Raw genomic sequence first — 17,995 nt, forward strand, 5'->3', positions numbered from 1 at the left:
AAAAATGTGGACAAAGGAGAGAATAGCAGGAGAGGAACAAGTCATGTGGCTTATGTTTTAAAGTGATCTCTATTGCAAGGTTAGAAATGGAAAGAAGGAATCATGTGAATTAGTAACAATTAAAAGATTATAGGATAAATGGATTGGAGCTTTTAATGGACTTGAGAGAATGCTGGATTTGGGAATACTAGAATGAATGAGCTTGAAAATTGGGAAGAGGTAATCAGATAATAGAAAGTCACTGGATTTATAAAAATATTGCTCTTACTAGTAATGTCAAGGTATGCTTTTATGTATGACTAGGAGAGTGAGTGTTTGAGATAGAGTTGACATCATCATTGGAGCGCTGTGGATAGAATGGAAAAGCCTAAGAGTTAGAAAAGTTGTTTTTTTCATATGTAAATTAGTGTAACCATGCCAGAAGTGGAATGGATTGGTAGGAGCTGGGGAATAAACAGGGTGTGTTAAATTACAAGAACAAGCAGCGTCATAAAACCTATAAGTAAATGAGTATAAAAGCTAAGGACTTAGAGAAGAGTAAGGGAGAATATCTTAAAACAACAATGAGAAGTCCAGTTATACTAAGCCCAGTGATAACAATTTGTACTGAAAAAACAGATACCAAGGAAGCGGTGATGTCAGAATATAGCCAATTTTATGTAAAGACAAGAAAATTGATGGATTTTGGGGTTAGTAGTTTCCAAATCTCTCACAAATTCCTTTAATTTTGAAATAACGTTTCATACATAATCCTACCTGTGATGATATACAGGATATGTAATTTTCAGCTAAGTTTTGCCACACAGAAAAATTTCTGAGGAGACAGTAATTGTGACAACAAATCATACTTAACCAACTTAGGGTATTTCTTTTGAGTCTTGCAATCTTGCTGAACTTAAAGAGACTTAAGCTCTTTCTATCATCTCTTTCACATTTGTGAAATATTATTTCTATCTTCAAACTCAATTCATATTCTTAGATAATTGGTAGGGCTACAATTGCTAGTTGGTAGGGCTATCATTGCTCATTTTATGAAAAAGGGAAAAGGAAAAGCAGGAAATATCCTAATTTACGCTTCCTAACTGACTAAGCATCCTTCCATCAAATATTTCTCTTTTTAATCTCACTGACCCCAGTTTAGTTAAATGACCATAATTAGCTGCAATGGAGACTATGTACCTTTCTGGATGGGAACATTGCTTTATTAAATAAAATTAAAATTCTTCTTCTAAGATAAAAGGGGTAGACAATATTTGGAAGGCATCTACATTTCTGCTACTTCAGGGATAAGAGTCAGGCTTTAGGAGGGTTCACATGGAATCATCCTTAAGATCTATCATGTTACTGAAGAGAAATAAGATTGAATAAAGCTGTAGTACTTTCCCTTGAAGGGCTTAACATTAGATAATTACATGAAGATACTGAGAAAAATGTAACTCATATTGATCAATAGTTAAGAAACATATGTTATAAACTAAAAAAAAAGAATCAATAAGCAACAGATAAATGTGTTAAAATCTATCAATAGTAAAAATTTTTCACAAATGGTTCTGTAATTACAAAAAAAATTACATGTACATATCTTATATACATTAACTCTCATATCTAATTTCAACATTTTCAAGGACTGAGTCATTTATTTTGTTGTTGTTCTTAGATCACTATTCTGTTGTATTAGTAGAAAATTAACCTTCATTAACACTATATACTAAGTACCTATAATATGTGAGGTGTTATTCTATGTGGTTAAGATACAGTGTTGATCAAGATGAACATGTCTATATGTTCAAGGAACATACCCTCCAGTAGCAAGAAGATACCTTGGAAAAGATCATTTGTAGTGCTTTGAGAGGGGGTATACCCAGTGGTAGTGAGAATACGAAAGATATCAATGAAGTGACATATAGGGTAAATAGCTACAGCTCCCCTCACTAGAAAAATTGATGTTTAAGCTGAGATCTAAAGGATGAATCTGAACTAGGGAAGCAAATATAAGTCAAATCAGAGTAGTAGATATGGGAGGTGCAAATAAAAAGGTCTTGAGGAGAAAGAAAGTAATGAGGAAAGTCAATCACAAAAGGTGAATCTGCAAGGTTGATAGAGTTCAGGTAACAAAGGTATTTTTAGGCCATAAAAAATTCTGAACTTTATGCTAAAAGTGAGTTCTAAGTAGGAAAAAATGTGATCAGATTTTTATTTCATAATAATTAATATTGTTATTCTAATTCTATTAGAATAGAAGAGGAGAAGAGGAGAATTAGAAAAAGAAAAGGTTGAAGGCAAGACACGCTTAGGAGACTGTTGACAGGTACTTAAATTCAATCATGTAGAGGGTATCCAGGTAAATAGGAGAGACTTGCGGCCTATGACAAGATATTATTGAAATTATAGACCATAGGTAGGGAAGTGGCTGAGAAATAGGAAAGTGTGGAACGGTCAATATGGTGGAGATTTTAATGATATGAAAGCATAGATATGATAAAAGTACTGAAGTGTTTAAAGTGGAAAAGTCCACATTATCTGAGTTAGTGATTTCAGAGATTGAAGATTTTCAGGTGATAGCAAGGTAGATGGAGAAGGAAGCTGAGCAAAGTGCAGAGGGAAAAACAAACAAACAAAAACACTGGAGATGTATGGATTATAAAGCAGGGAGGCCAGGATATTGAACAGATCATAAAACCTTTCTGATGTGCAATGGAAGATTTTGAACAAGGGGTAAGTCTTTAAGAAATGAAGTAGACTATCTAGTTAGATGAAAATAAGCAGAAACAGAGATAGAGATAGAAGATTGAAGCTGGGTCTCACTAAATAGCATAAAAGGCAAAGACATTTTATATTCACACTTTATTTATTTATTTAACACCTTTATTGGAGTATAATTGCTTTAAAATGGTGTGTTAATTTCTGCTTTATAACAAAGTGAATCAGCTATACGTCTACATATATCCCCATATTTCCTCCCTCTTGGATCTTCTTCCCACCCTCCCCATCCCACCACTGTAGATGGTCACAAAGCACCTAGCTGATCTCCCTATGTTAGGTAGCTGCTTCCCACTAGCTATCTATTTTACATTTGGTAGTGTATATATGTCCATGCCACTCTCTCACTTCTTCCCAGCTTACCCTTCCCACTCCCCATATCCTCAAGCCCATTCTCTACATCTGCATCTTTATTCCTGTCCTGCACCTAGGTTCTTCAGAATTTTTTTTTTTTTTTTTTTTGCGGTACACGGGCCTCTCACTGTTGTGGCCTCTCCCATTACAGAGCACAGGCTCCGCACGCACAGGCCCAGCAGCCATGGCTCACAGGCCCAGCCACTCCGCAGCATGTGGGATCTTCCCAGACCGGGGCAGGAACCTGCGTCCCCTGCATCGGCAGGCGGACTCTCAACAACTGTGCCACCAGGGAAGCCCTCATTTCCTTTTATGGCTGAGTAATATTCCAGTGTATATATGTGCCACATCTTCTTTATCCATTCATCTCTAGATGGACGCTTAGGTTGCTTCCATGTCCTGGCTATTGTAAATAGAGCTGCAATGGACATTTGGGTGCATGTGCTTTTTTGAAGTATGGTTCTCTCAGGGTATATGCCCAGTAGTGGGATTGCTGGGTCATATGAAGGGTCTATTTTTAGTTTTCTGGGAACTTCCATACAGTTCTACATAGTTTCTGTATCAATTTACATTCCTACCAATAGTGCCAGATGGTTCCCTTTTCTCCACACCCTCTCCAACATTTATCGTTTGTAGCTTTTTTGATGATGGCCATTTTGACTGGTGGGAGGTGATACCAGTGCAAAACTGGTGCAGTTTTGATTTTCATTTCTCTAATGATTAGTGATGTTGAGTATTCTTTCATGTGCTTGTTGGCTATCTGTATATCCTCTTTGGAGAAATGTCTATTTAAGTTTTCTGCCCATTTTTGGACTGAGATTTTGTTTTTTTGTTTTTTTTTTTAAATTGAGCTGAATGAGCTGCTTGTAAATTTGGGAGATTAATACATTGTCAGTTGCTTCATTTGCAAATATTTTCTCCCATTCTGAGGATGGTATTTTCATCTTGTTTATGTTTTCGTTTGCTGTGCAAAAGTTTGAAGTTTCATTAGGTCCCATTTGTTTATTTCTGTTTTTATTTCCACTTCTCTAGCAGGTGAGTAAAAAAGGATCTTGCTGTGATTTATGTAATAGAGGGTTCTGCCTATGTTTTCCGCTAAGAGTTTGATAGTGTCAGGCTTTATATTTAGGTCTTTAATCCACTTTGAGTTTATTTTTGTGTATGGTGTTAGGGAGTGTTCTAATTTCATTCTTTTACATGTAACTGTCCAGTTTTCCCAGCATAAATTATTGAAGGGGTTTTCTTTTCTCCATTGTATATTCTTGTCTCCTTTATCAAAAATAAGGTGACCATATGTGCATGGGTTTATCTCTGGGCTTTCTATCCTGTTCCATTGATCTATATTTCTGTTTTTGTGCCAGTACCATACTGTGTTGATTACTATAGCTCCATAGTATAGTCTGAAATCTGGGAGCCTGATTCCTCCAGCTGTGTTTTTCTTTCTCAAGATTGCTTTGGCTATTCAAGGTCTTTTTTGTTTCCAAACAAATCGTGAACTTTTTTGTTCTAGTTCTGTGAAAAATGCCATTGGTAGTTTGATAGAGATTGCATTGAATCTATAGATTGCTCTGGGAGTATAGTCATTTTCAAAATGTTGATTCTTCCAATCCAAGAACATGTTATATCTCTCCATCTGTTTGTGTCATCTTTCATTTATTTCATCAGTGTCTTATAATTTTCTGCATTCAGGTCTTTTGTCTCCTTAGATAGGTTTACTCCTAGGTATTTTATTCTTTTTGTTGCAATGGTTAATGGGAGTGTTTCCTTAATTTCTCTTTCAGATTTTTAATCAATAGTGTATAGGAATGCAAGAGATTTCTGTACATTAATTTTGTATCCTGCTGCTATACCAAATTCATTGATTAGTTCTAGTAGGTTTCTGGTAGCATCTTTAGGATCCTCTATATATAGTATCATGTCATCTGCAAAGTGACAGATTTACTTCTTCTTTTCTGATTTTGATTGCTTTTATTTCTTTTCCTTCTCTAATTGTTGTGGCTAAAACTTCCAAAACTATGTTGAAACATAGTGGTCAGAGTGGGCAACCTTGTTTTGTTCATGATCTTAGTGGAAATGGTTCCATTTTTTCACCATTGAGAATGATGTTGGCTGTGGGTTTGTTGACCTTTATTTTGTTGAGGTAATTTCCCTCTATGCCTACTTTCTGGAAGGTTTTTTATCATAAATAAGTGTTGATTTTTTTCAAAAGCCTTTTCTACATCTATTTAGATCATCATATGAATTTTATCCTTCAATTTCTTAACATGGTGTATCACACTGATTGATTTGTATATATGGTAGAATCCTTGAATTGCCTGGATAAACCCCACTTGATTATGGTGAATGATCCTTTTAATGTTCTTTTGGATTCTGTTTGCTAGTATTTTGTTGAGGATTTTTGCATCTATGTACATCAGTGATAATGGCCTGTAGTTTTCTTTGTTTGTGACATCTTTGTCTGGTTTTGGTGTCAGGGTGATGGTGGCCACGTAGAATGGGTTTTGGAGTGTTCTTCTCTCTGCTATATTTTGGAGGAGTTTGAGAAGGATAGGTGTTACCTCTTCTCTAAATGTTTAATTGAATTCACCTGTGGAGCCATCTGGTCCTGGGCTTTTGTTTGTTGGAAGATTTTTAGTCACAGTCTCAATTTCACTACTTGTGATTGGTCGGTTTATATTTTCTATTTCTTCCTGGTTCAGTCTCAGAAGGTTGTGTTTTTCTAAGAATTTGTCCATTTCTTCCAAGTTGTCCATTTTATTGGCATACAGTTGCTTGCAGTAATCTCTCATGCTCCTTTGTATTTCTGCAGTGTCAGTTGTTACTTCTCCTTTTTCAGTTCTAATTCTATTTATTTGAATCTTCTTCCTTTTATTCTTGATGAGTCTGGCTAATGGTTTATCACTTTTGTTTATCTTCTCCATGAACCAGCTTTTAGTTTTATTGATCTTTTCTATCATCTCCTTCATTTCTTTTTCATTTATTTCTGAACTGATCATTATGATTTCTTTCTTTCTGGTAAATTTAGGGGTTTTTTGTTGTTCTTCTTCCTCCAATTGCTTCAGGTGTAAGCTTATGTTATTTATTTGGGATGTTTCTTATTTCTTAAGGTAGGATTCTATTGCTGTAAACTTCCCACTTAGAACTGCTTTTGCTGCATCCCATAGGTTTCGGGTCATCGTGTTTTCATTGTCATTTGTTTCTAGGTATTTTTGTATTTCCGTTTTGATTTCTTCAGTGATCTATTGGTTATTAAGTGGTGTATTGTTTAGCCTCCATGTATTTGTATTTTTTACAGAAATTTTTCTGTAATTGATATCTAGTCTCATAGCGTTGTTGTCAGAATAGGTACTTAATATGATTTCAATTTTCTTAAATTTACCAAGGCTTGATTTGTGACCCAAGATCTTTCCTGAAGAATATTCCATGAGCACTTGAGAAGAATGTGTATTCTGTTGTTTTTGGATGGAATGTCCTATAAATGTCAATTAAATCCATCTTGTTTAATGTGTTATTTAAAGCTTCTTTTTCCTTATTTATTTTCATTTTGTATGATCTGTCCATTGGTGAAAGTGGGGTGTTAGTGTCCCCTACTATGATTGTGTGACTGTCAATTTCCCCTTTTATGGCTTTTAGCATTTGCCTTATGTATTGAGGTGCTTCTCTCTTGTGTGCATAAATATTTACAGTTGTTATATCTTCTTCTTGGATTCATCCATTGATCGTTCTGTAGTGTCCTTCTTTGTCTCTGTAGTAATCTTTACTTTGAAGTCTAATTTTTCTCATAGGAAAATTGCTACTCCAGATTTCTTTTGATTTCCATTTTCATGGAATATCTTTTTCCATCCCCTCACTTTCAATCTTTATGTGTTCCTAGGTCTGAATTCAGTCCCTTGTACACAGCATACATATGAGTCTTGTTTTTATATCCATCAGACAGCCTATGTGCTTTGGTTGAAGCATTTAATGCATTTACATTATCATAAGTATTGAAACGTATGTTCCTATTACCATGCTCTTAATTGCTTTCTGTTTGTTATTGTAGGTATTTTCCTTCTCTTATGTTTCCTGCCTAGAGAAGTTCCTTTAGCATTTGTTGTAAAGCTAGTTTGGTGGTGCTGAATTCTCTTAGCTTTTGCTTGTCTGTAAAGCTTTTAATTTCTCCATTGAATCTGAATGAGATTCTTGCCAGGTAGAATAAACTTGGCTGTAGATTTTTCCCTTTCCTCAATTTAAATATGTCCTGCCACTCCCTTCTAGCTTGCAGAGTTTCTGCTGAAAGTTCATCTGTTAAGCTTATGGGGTTTTTCCTGTATGTCATTTGTTGCTTTACCCTTGCTGCTTTTAATATATCTTTTTATTTATTTTGATAATTTGATAATATGTGTCTTTGCCTGTTGTCCTTGTGTTTATCCTGTATGAGACCTTCTGTGCCTCCTGGATTTGATTACTTCCTTTCACATATTAGGGAAGTTTTAAACTATAAGCTCTTGAAATATTTTTTCAGTCCCTTTCTTTTTCTCCTTTTCTTCTGTGACCCCTATAATTCGAATGTTGGTGCGTTTAGTGTTGTCCCAGAGGTCTCTGAGATTGTCCTCAATTCTTTTCATTATTTTTTCTTTATTCTGCTCCGTGGTAGTTATTTCCACTGTTTTATCTTCCCTCTCACTTATCCTTTCTTCTGCCCAAGTTATTCTGCTGTTGATTCCTTCTAGAGATTTTTTTTTAATTTCATTTATTGTGTTGTCCATCATTGTTTACTTGCTCTTTAGTTTTTCTAAGTCCTTGTTAAACGTGTCTTGCATATTTCTCCATTCTATTTCCAAGATTTTGTATCATCTTTACTATCATTTCTCTGAATTCTTTTACAGGTAGTTGCCTATTTTGTCTTCATTTGTTTTGTCTGGTGAGTTTTTACCTTGTTCCTTCATCTACTGTGTGTTTCTCTGTCTTCTCATTTTGCTTAACTTACTGTGTTTGGGGTCTCCTTTTTGCAGGCTGCAGGTTTGTAGTTCCCCTTGTTTTTAGTGTCTGCCTGCAGTGGCTAAGTTTGGTTCAGTGGGTTGTGTAGGCTTCCTGGTGGAGGGGACTGGTGCCTGTGTTCTGGTGGGTGAAGCTGGATCTTGTCTTTCTGGTGGGCAGGACCACGTCCTGTAGTGTGTTTTGGAGTGTCTGTGACATTATTATGGTTTTAGGCAGCCTCTCTGTTAATGTATGTGGTTGTGTTCCTGTCTTGCTAGTGGTTTGGCATAAGGCGTCAAGCACTATAGCTTGCTCGTTTTTTTTAAGTAGAGTTGGGTCTTAACGTTGAGATGGAGATCCCTGAGAGAGCTTTCACCATTTAATATTACATGGATCCTGGAAGTCTCTGGTGGACATATGTCCTGAACTCGGCTCTCCCTCCTCAGAGGTACAGGACTGACATGTGGCTGGAGCACAGAGACCATGTTAACCACACGGCTCAGAAGAAACAGAGAAAAAAAAAAAGAAAGAAAGGTAGAATAAAATAAAGTTATTAAAAAAATTAAAAGGTAATAAAAAAGAGAAAGGAGGAAGAGAGTGACCAAACCAAAAACCAAATCCACCAATGATAGCAAGTGCTAAAAACCTTACAGAAAAAAAAAAAAAAAGGACAGACAGAACTCTAGGCCAAATGGTTAAAGCAAAGCTATACAGACAAAATCACACAAAAAAGCACACACATACACAGTCACAGAAAGAGAAAAAGAAAAAAAAATGTATATGTATATATATAAGGAAGAGGGAAAACAAATTAATAAACAAATCTGCCAATGATAATAAACGCTAAATACGAAACTAAGATAAACATAAAACCAGAAACAGCTTAGGTGCAGAAAGCAAACCCAAAGTGTACAGTTGCTCCCAAAGTCCACCCCCTCAATTTTGGGATGATTTGTTGTCTATTCAGATATTCCACAGATGCAGGATACATCTCATTGACTGTTGAGATTTAATCCTCTGCCCCTGAGGCTGCTGGGAGAAATTTCCCTTTCTCTTCTTTTTTTGCACAGCTCCTGGTGTTCAGTTTTGGATTTGTCCCTGCCTTTGCCTGTAGGCCTTCTGAGGGCATCTGTTCTTCATTCAGAGGGGACAGCGTTAAAGTAGCAGCTGATTAGGAGGCTCTGGCTCATTCTAGCTGGGGGAAGGGAGGGGTATGGATTGAGGGGCGAGTATGCGGTGGCAGATGCCAACATGATGTTGCAACAACATGAGGTCCACAATGTGTTCTACCAGTGAAGCTGTCCCTGGATTCTGGGACCCTGGCAGTGTGGGGCTGCACAAGTTCCCAGGAGGGGTGGTGTGGATAGTGACCTGTGCTTGCACACAGGCTTCCTGGTGGCTGCAGCAGCTGCCTTAGCATTTCATGCCCGTCTCTGGTGTCCATGGTGATAGCCGTGACTCGCGCCCATCTCTGGAGCTTGTTTAGGTGGTGTTCTGAATCTCCTCTCCTCGTGCACCCCAAAACAATGGTCTCTTGCCTCTTAGGCAATTCCAGACTTTCTCCCAAACTCCCTTCTGGCTAACTGAGGTTCACCCCCCTTCAGACTGTATTCAGGTAGCCCACCCCAGTCCTCTCCATGGGATCTGACTTCCAAAGCCAGAGCCTCAGCTCCCAGCACATGCCTGCCCCAGTGGGTGAGCAAAAATGCCTCTCAGGTTGGTGAGTGCTGGTCGGTACTGATCCTCTGTGCAGGAATCTCTCTGCTTTGCCCTCTGTACACCTATTGCTCCACTCTCCTCCGTGGCTCCGAAGCTTCCTCCCAGCCACACCCAGTCTCCGCCAGTGAAGGGGTTTCCTAGTGTGTGGAAACTTTCCCTACTTCACAGATCCCTCCCAGAGGTGTAGGTCCTGCCCCCATTGTTTTGTCTCTGTTTTTTTCTTTTTTTCTGTTGCCCTAGCCAGGTACGGGAGTTTCTTGCCTTTTGGGAAGTCTGAGGTCTTCTGCCAGTGTTCAGTAGGTGTTCTGTAGCAGTTATTCCACATGCAGATGTATTTCTGATGTATTTGTGGGGAAGAAGGTGATCTCCATGTCTTACTCCTCCACCTTCTTGAAGGTTTCCTCCACTCTTATTTTTATAATAAAAAAGTTAATTTGTTCCATTGAATCATTTTCTATTTAAATCAAATAAAAATGCCCTGAGAAACATTTCAGTTGCTCAATACACATGTTCCCTTCAGAAATAGCCAAGGTGTATTTCCTGAGATAAGAAAAGCTTTATAATTCTCCACCTCAGTAATTTGCTTCTGAGTTGCAACTATGTCCAGTCTTCATTTACTCTTCTTGAATGCTTTTCCTTTTTCCATATAGATCTGAGTTTCTGATCTATATAATTTTCCTTCTCCCTTTTTCTTTTCCTTTGTGCTTAGTTTGTCTCATGTGCTCATAGAGTGTCATGTGCAGTGACCTTGGACCCAGCCCCTCAGACCAGAGTTTCCAGTGTGAAATGGCTATGACAACACCTCAGCTCTGGATGGTGTGCAGAAGCACTGTCCAGGACACTCAACTCACGATGGCGGCAGCAGGTCATGTGCAGAGACACTGCACCTGGCACTGTGCTCTGGAACCTGAGCAGCACAGCTGTGCCTACCTGATGAGAACTCTGCCCCTTCTCCTCTGAAGAATCCCTAGCTATATGTATATATTTTTAATAAAAATATGGAAGAGTAATGTCATTGAAGATTAAGGAGATCTGTTTTAACTCTTCACACTTAATTACGATGATTGACTGAGAAAGACTAGTGTTTGTAAAAAATGGCAGGTTTCAACTAGGTTCAAATGGTGAAAGTAAGGTTTAACGAAGTATTTAAAAATGTGGGGTTATGTGCTTTCCACCTGGGATCGGCAGAATGGCTCCTGCAAAGAAGGGTGGCAAGAAGGGTCTTTCTACCATCAATGAAGTGGCGACCAGAGAATATAGCATCAATAACCCAAAGAGCATCCATGGAGTGGGTTTCTAGAAGTGTGCCCTTTGTACACTCAAAAAGATTTGGGAATTTGCCATGAAGGAGATGGGAATGTCAGATGTGCACATCAATACCAGGTCCAACATAACTGTCTGGGCCAAGGGAATAAGGAATATCTCCTAGGTGTATCTGTGTAGTTGTTCAGAAATGAAGTTGAAGATTCAGCAAACAAGTTCTATACATTCCTTACCTATGTACATGTCAACATTTTAAAAACACTACAGACAGTCAATGTGGATGAGAACTCACCACTGATTGTGAGTAAAGTCATAAAACCATACACAAAAAATGTGTAGGGGACACTGTTAATCATGTACTTGAGGTCTTAAAAACCATAATAGGAAATATGGGAAAGAAGGAAAGACCTCGAAAACTGGATTTTGAATGAATTTGCATCAACACAATATGGAAATAACTTGAAGTAAAAGTAAATTATCAAATAAATTTACATATTGAATGGTTTAAAAGGAAAATAGGGAAATATAGTGTATATTTCACTCTCACAATCTTGTGAATTATTTCTAGCTGAAAGTATGTTACATTATTTAGTTAAGTCACTTTAACATTTAGTTCTGAGATATGTAAGGTGCAGACTTTCAATTAATATTGTTTATGATCCTGAAATTTTCTTATTAGGATTTCTTCTTTCGTCATATATTCAGCATAACTCAAGAAGTTTTTATGCACATTTCATGAATCTATTATATTTAATGAAAACCCATTTGTTATTTTTATCTGAAAAGATAGCAATACCTTCTTTTTTTAAATCATTTCTTTTTCATTTTTTATTTGAAAATTTTGAATGTACACAAAGAGCAAAAAGGAAAAGTATAATGATCCCTCATTACCATCATCCAGTGGCAAAAATTATCAATATGTTGCCAAACTTGATTCATCTATACCTCCCACTTTCCATTGTGTGCTGGTTATTTTTATTTAACAGCTTGACTAAGGTATACAATTCATAGAATTCACCCATTGTAAGAGTACAAGTTGATGATTTTTAGTAAATTTATACAGATGTTCAAAAATTACCACAATCTTGTTTTAAAACTTTTTCTTCACCCCAATGAGTCCCCATGGAACACCTCCTCACCACCCCTATTGCCTGTTTGTGGTCAATTCCTGCTCCTAATCTGAGCTCTAGGTAACCTTTGATCTGCTTTATATCTCTGTAGTGTTGCCTCATCTGGATGTTTCATATATAGAGAATTATACAATATGTAATCTTTTGTTTCTGGATTCTTCCACTTAGCATAATATTTTTTTAGGTTCATCCATGTTGTAGCATATATAAGTACTTCAATTATTTTTATTACTGAAGAGTATTCCAGTATATAGATAGACCATATTTTGTTTATGTACTCACAAATTGATTCATATTTGAATGTAGGTTGGGGCACATATTTGAATGTAGGTTAGGATTTTTGTGTTATAAAAATGCTATGAACATTCATTTAAAAGTCATTTTGTGTACATAGATACATTTTGCTTAGGTAAATACATAGGTGTGGAATTACTGGGATATATGGTGGTTTTGTAAGAAACTGAAAACTTGTGTTCTAAAGCAGTTACACCAGTTTACATCTCTATCAGCAATGTGTGAGAGTTCCAGTTTCTCCACATTCTCCTCAACACTTGCTTTTGTCTCCATTTTATTATAGTCATTTGACTGCATAAGAAGTGGTATCTCTTGTGGTTTTAATTTTCATGTCCCTAATGACAAATGATGTGGAGCAAATTGAGTTATCTTTAGTGAGGTGGATAGACCTAGAATCTGTCATAGAGTGAAGTAAGTCAGAAAGAGAAAATCAAATAACATATGCTAACACAAATATATGATATCTAAAAAAACAAAGAAACAAACAAACAAAAATCCCAATTAATACATGAGCACAATACTTGAATAGACTTTTCACTAGAGAAAACATATGAAGGGCTAATAAGTACATGAAAAGATTCTTCACAGCAATACCTTCTTATAACATCTGTTGAAGGTTAGACCTAAACGAAATAGATCATAGATTTTGAGGGGGGAGGGGAAAAGAATAGCTAGATCAATGCTTCTTTTCTTATAAATCTATGAAAATATTTTGCCAAGTGCTCTCATTTTTTAATCTTGCTCTAGAATGAAACAGCTTACCATTTTTATAAATTATATTGATCACACTAATTTTCAGTTCATGTTTTAAGTTTTTTACTTATTTTGTTAGTAAACAAGTCTTTACAGAGGCACTACTACATATGCAACAACAAGTGAAGGTCTTTGGGTAATAATGAAAAACAAATACCCTCTAGGGGCTTAAAGCTTCATTGGCTATGCATGGCCCATACACATGAATCAGCTTAAAAACAAGATATTGAAATATGAAGAGTTAGTATGTGCTACAGATTATATGACACTTTAAAAAAAACAGTAAAAACACAAAAAAACAGTGAAAACACAATAAATATTTTGGGAAGGAAAATTTGCGAATGATTTTTCAAATGTTATTTACAGCTATTATGAAAATAGAACAATTTCTTCATGAGAATGTCTTTTGTGTTCACACTGAGTTTCAATAGCCTTCTTTAGATATCAACACAAACTTAGTAAGAAAATTAGGTGAGAACAGTCAGCTTTACCCACCACCAGTCCCTCCCATCAGGAAACTTACACAAGCCTTTTAGATAGCCACACCCACCAGAGGGCAGACAGCAGAAGAAAGAAGAACTACAATCCTGCAGTGTGTGGAACAAAAACCACATTCACAGAAAGATAGATAAGATGAAAAGGCAGAAGGCTATGTGCCAGATGAAGAAACAAGATAAAACCCCAGAAAAACAACTAAATGAAGTGGAGATAGGTAACCTTACAGAAAAATAATTCAGAATAATAATAGTGAAGATGATCCAGGACCTCAGATAAAGAATGAATGCAAAGGTCAAGAAGATGCAAGAAATGTTTAACAAAAACCTAGAAGAATTAAAGAACAAACATAGATGAATAATACAATAATTGAAATGAAAACTACAGTAGAAGGAATCAATAGCAAAATAACTGAGGCAGAAGAACAGATAAGTGACCTGGAAGACAGAATGTTGGAATTCACTGCTGTGGAACAGAATAAAGAAAAAAAGAATGAAAAGAAATGAAGACTGCCTAAGAGACATCTGGGACATTAAAAGCAAAAACATTCACATTATAGGGGTACCAGAAGGAGAAGAGAGAGAGAAAGGACCCGAGAAAATATTTGAAGAGATTATAGTTGAAAACTTCCCCAATATGGGAAAGGAAATAGCCACTCAAGTTCATGAACAGAGTCCCATACAGGATACACCAAAGGAGAAACATGCCAAAACACAGCAATCAAATTGGCAAAAAATAAAGACAAAGAAAAATTATTGAAAGCAACAAGGGAAAACTGGCAAATAACATACAAGGGAACTCCCATAATGTTAACAGCTGATTTCTCAGCAGGAACTCTAAAAGCCAGAAGGGAGTGGCCTGATATACTTAAAGTGACGAAAGGGAAGAACCCACAACCAAGATTACTCTACCTGGCAAGGATCTCTTTCAGATTTGATGGAGAAATCAAAAGTTTTACAGACAAGCAAAAGGTAAGAGAATTCAGCACCACAAAATCAGCTCTACAACAAAGGCTAAAGGAACTTCTGTAAGTGGGAAACACAAGAGCTTAAAAGAACCTACAAAAAACAAACCCAAAACAATTAAGAAAATGGTCATAGGAACATACATATCGATAATTACCTTAAACATGAATGGATTAAATGCTCCAAACAAAAGACACAGGATTGCTGAATGGACACAAAAACAAGACCCATATATATATGCTGTCTACAAGAGACCCATTTCAGACCTAGGGATACATACAAACTGAAAGTGAGGGGATGGATAAAGATATTCCATGAAAATGGAAATCTAAAGAAAGCTGGAGTAGCAATACTCATAACAGATAAAACAGACTTTAGAATAAAGAATGTTACAAAAGACAAGGAAAGACACCACATAATGATCAAGGAATCAATCCAAGAAGAAGATATAACAATTATAAATATATATATACAACCAACATATGAGTACCTTAATACATAAGGCAATTGCTAACAGCAGTAAAAGAGGAAATTGACAGTAACCCGATAATAGTGGGGGACTTTAGCACCTCGCTTACACCAATGAACAGATCATCCAAAATGAAAATAGAAAAGGAAACAGAAGCTTTAAATGACAAAATAGACCAGATAGATTAAATTGATATATATACTACATTCCTCCAAAAACAGGAGATTACACTCTCATCTCAAGTGCACATGGAACATTCTGCAGGATAGATCACATCTTGGGTCACAAATCAAGCCTCAGTAAATTCAAGAAAATTGAAATCATATCAAGCATCTTTTCTGACCACAACACTATGAGATTAGAAATGAATAACAGGGAAAAAAAACATAAAAATACAAACATATGGATAATAAACAATACGTTACTAAATAACCAAGAGATCACTGAAGAAATCAAAAAATACCTAGATACAAATGACAATGAAAACACGATGATCCAAAACCTATGGGATGCAGCAAAAGTAGTTCTAAGAGGGAAGTTTATAGCTATGCATGCCTACCACAAGAAACAAGGAAAATCTCAAGTAAACAATCTAACCTTACACCTGAAGGAACTAGAGAAAGGATGAAAAAAAAAAAAAAACAAAAAACTAAAGTTACCAGAAGGAAATAAATCATAAAGATCTGAGCAGAAATAATTGAAATAGAAACAAAGAAAACAATAGCACAGGTCAATAAAACTAAAAGCTGGTTCTATGAGAAGATAAACAAAATTGATAAAACATTATCCAGACTCATCAAGAAAAAGAGAGAGAGGACTCAAATCAATAAAATTTGAAATGAAAAAGTAGAAGTTACATCAGACACCACAGAAATACAAAGCATCCTAAAAGACTACTACAAGCAACTCCATGCCAATAAAATGGACAACCTGGAAGAAATGGACAAATTCTTAGAAACGCATAACCTTCCAAGGCTGAACCAGGAAGAAATAGAAAATATGAACAGAAAAATCACAAGTAATGAAATTGAAACTGTGATACAAAATATTCCAAAAAACAGAAATCCAGGACCAGGTGACTTCACAGGTGAATTCTATCAAACATTTAGAGAAGAGCTAACACTCATCCTTCTCAAACTCTTACAAAAACTTACAGAGGAATGAACACTCCCAAAATCATTCTAAGAGGCTACCATAACCCTGATATCAAAACCAGACAAAGATACTACAAAAAAAAAAATAGAGAACAATATCACTGATGAATATAGATGCAAAAATCCTCAACAAAATGCTAGGAAACAGGATCCAAAAACACATTAAAAAGATCATACTCCATGATTAAGTGGGATTTACCTCAGGGATGCAAGGATTCTTCAATATATGCAAATCAATCAATGTGATGCACCATGTTAACAAAATGAAGAATAAAAACCATATGATCATCTCAATAGATGCAGAAAAAGCTTTTGATAAAATTCAACACCAATTTATGATAAAAACTCTCCAGAAAATGGGCATAGAGGGAACCTACCTAAACATAATAAAGACAATGTATGACAAACCCACAGCAAACATCATACTCAATGGTGAAAAACTGAAAGCATTTCCTCTAAGATCAGGAACAAGAGAAGGTTGTCCAGTTTCACCACTATTATTCAACATACTTTTGGAAGTCCTAGCCATGGCAATCAGAGAAGAAAAAGAAATAAAAAGAACACAGGGGCTTTCCTGGTTGCACAGTGGTTGGGAGTCCACCTGCCAATGCAGCGGACATGGGTTCATGCCCCGGTCTGGGAAGATCCCACATGCTGCAGAGCAGCTGGGCCTGTGATCCACGGCTGCTGAGCCTACGCATCCGCAGCCTGTGCTCTGTAACAGGAGAGGCCACAAAAGTGAGAGGCCCACACACCACAAAAAAAACAAAACAAAACAAAACAAAAAACAAATTGGAAAAGAAGAAGTAAAACTGTCACTGTTTGCAGATGACATGATACTATACATAGAGAATCCTAAAGATGCCACCAGAAAACTACTAAAGCTAATCAATGAATTTGGTAAAGTTTCAGTATACAAAATTAATGCACAGAAACCTCTTGCATTACTATATACTAATGATGAAATGTCTGAAAGGGAAATTAAGAAAACACTCCCATTTACCATTGCAACAAAAAGAATAAAACACCTAGGCATAAACCTACGTATGGAGACAAAAGACCTGTATGCAGAAAACTATAAGACACTGATGAAAGAAATTAAAGATGATGCAAACAGATGGAGAGATATACCATGTTCTTTGATTGGAAGAATTAATATTGTGAAAATGACTATACTACACAAAGCAATCTACAGATTCAATGCAATCCCTATCAAGCTACCAATTGCATTTTTTACAGAACTAGAACAAAAAGTCTTAAAATTTGTGTGGTGACACAAAAGATCCCGAATAGCAAAAGCAGTCTTGAGGGAAAAAAACAGAGCTGGAAGACTCAGACTCCCTGACTTCAGACTATACTACAAAGCTACAGTAATCAAGACAATATTGTACCGGCACAAAAACAGATACATAGATCAATGTAACAAGAGAAAAATCCCAGAGATAAACCCACGCACCTATGGTCAACTAATCTATGACAAAGGAGGCAAGGATATACAATGGAGAAAAGACAGTCTTTTCAATAAGTGGTGCTGGGAAAACTCTACAGCCGCATGTAAAAGCATGAAATTCGAGCACTCCCTAACACTATACACAAAAATAAACTCAAAATGGATTAGAGTCCTAAATGTAAGACCAGACACTATAAAACTCTTAGAGGAAAACATAGGAAGAACACTCT

Source organism: Hyperoodon ampullatus, assembly GCF_949752795.1.
Source record: "Hyperoodon ampullatus genome assembly, chromosome: 16".
Taxonomy (NCBI): domain Eukaryota; kingdom Metazoa; phylum Chordata; class Mammalia; order Artiodactyla; family Ziphiidae; genus Hyperoodon; species Hyperoodon ampullatus.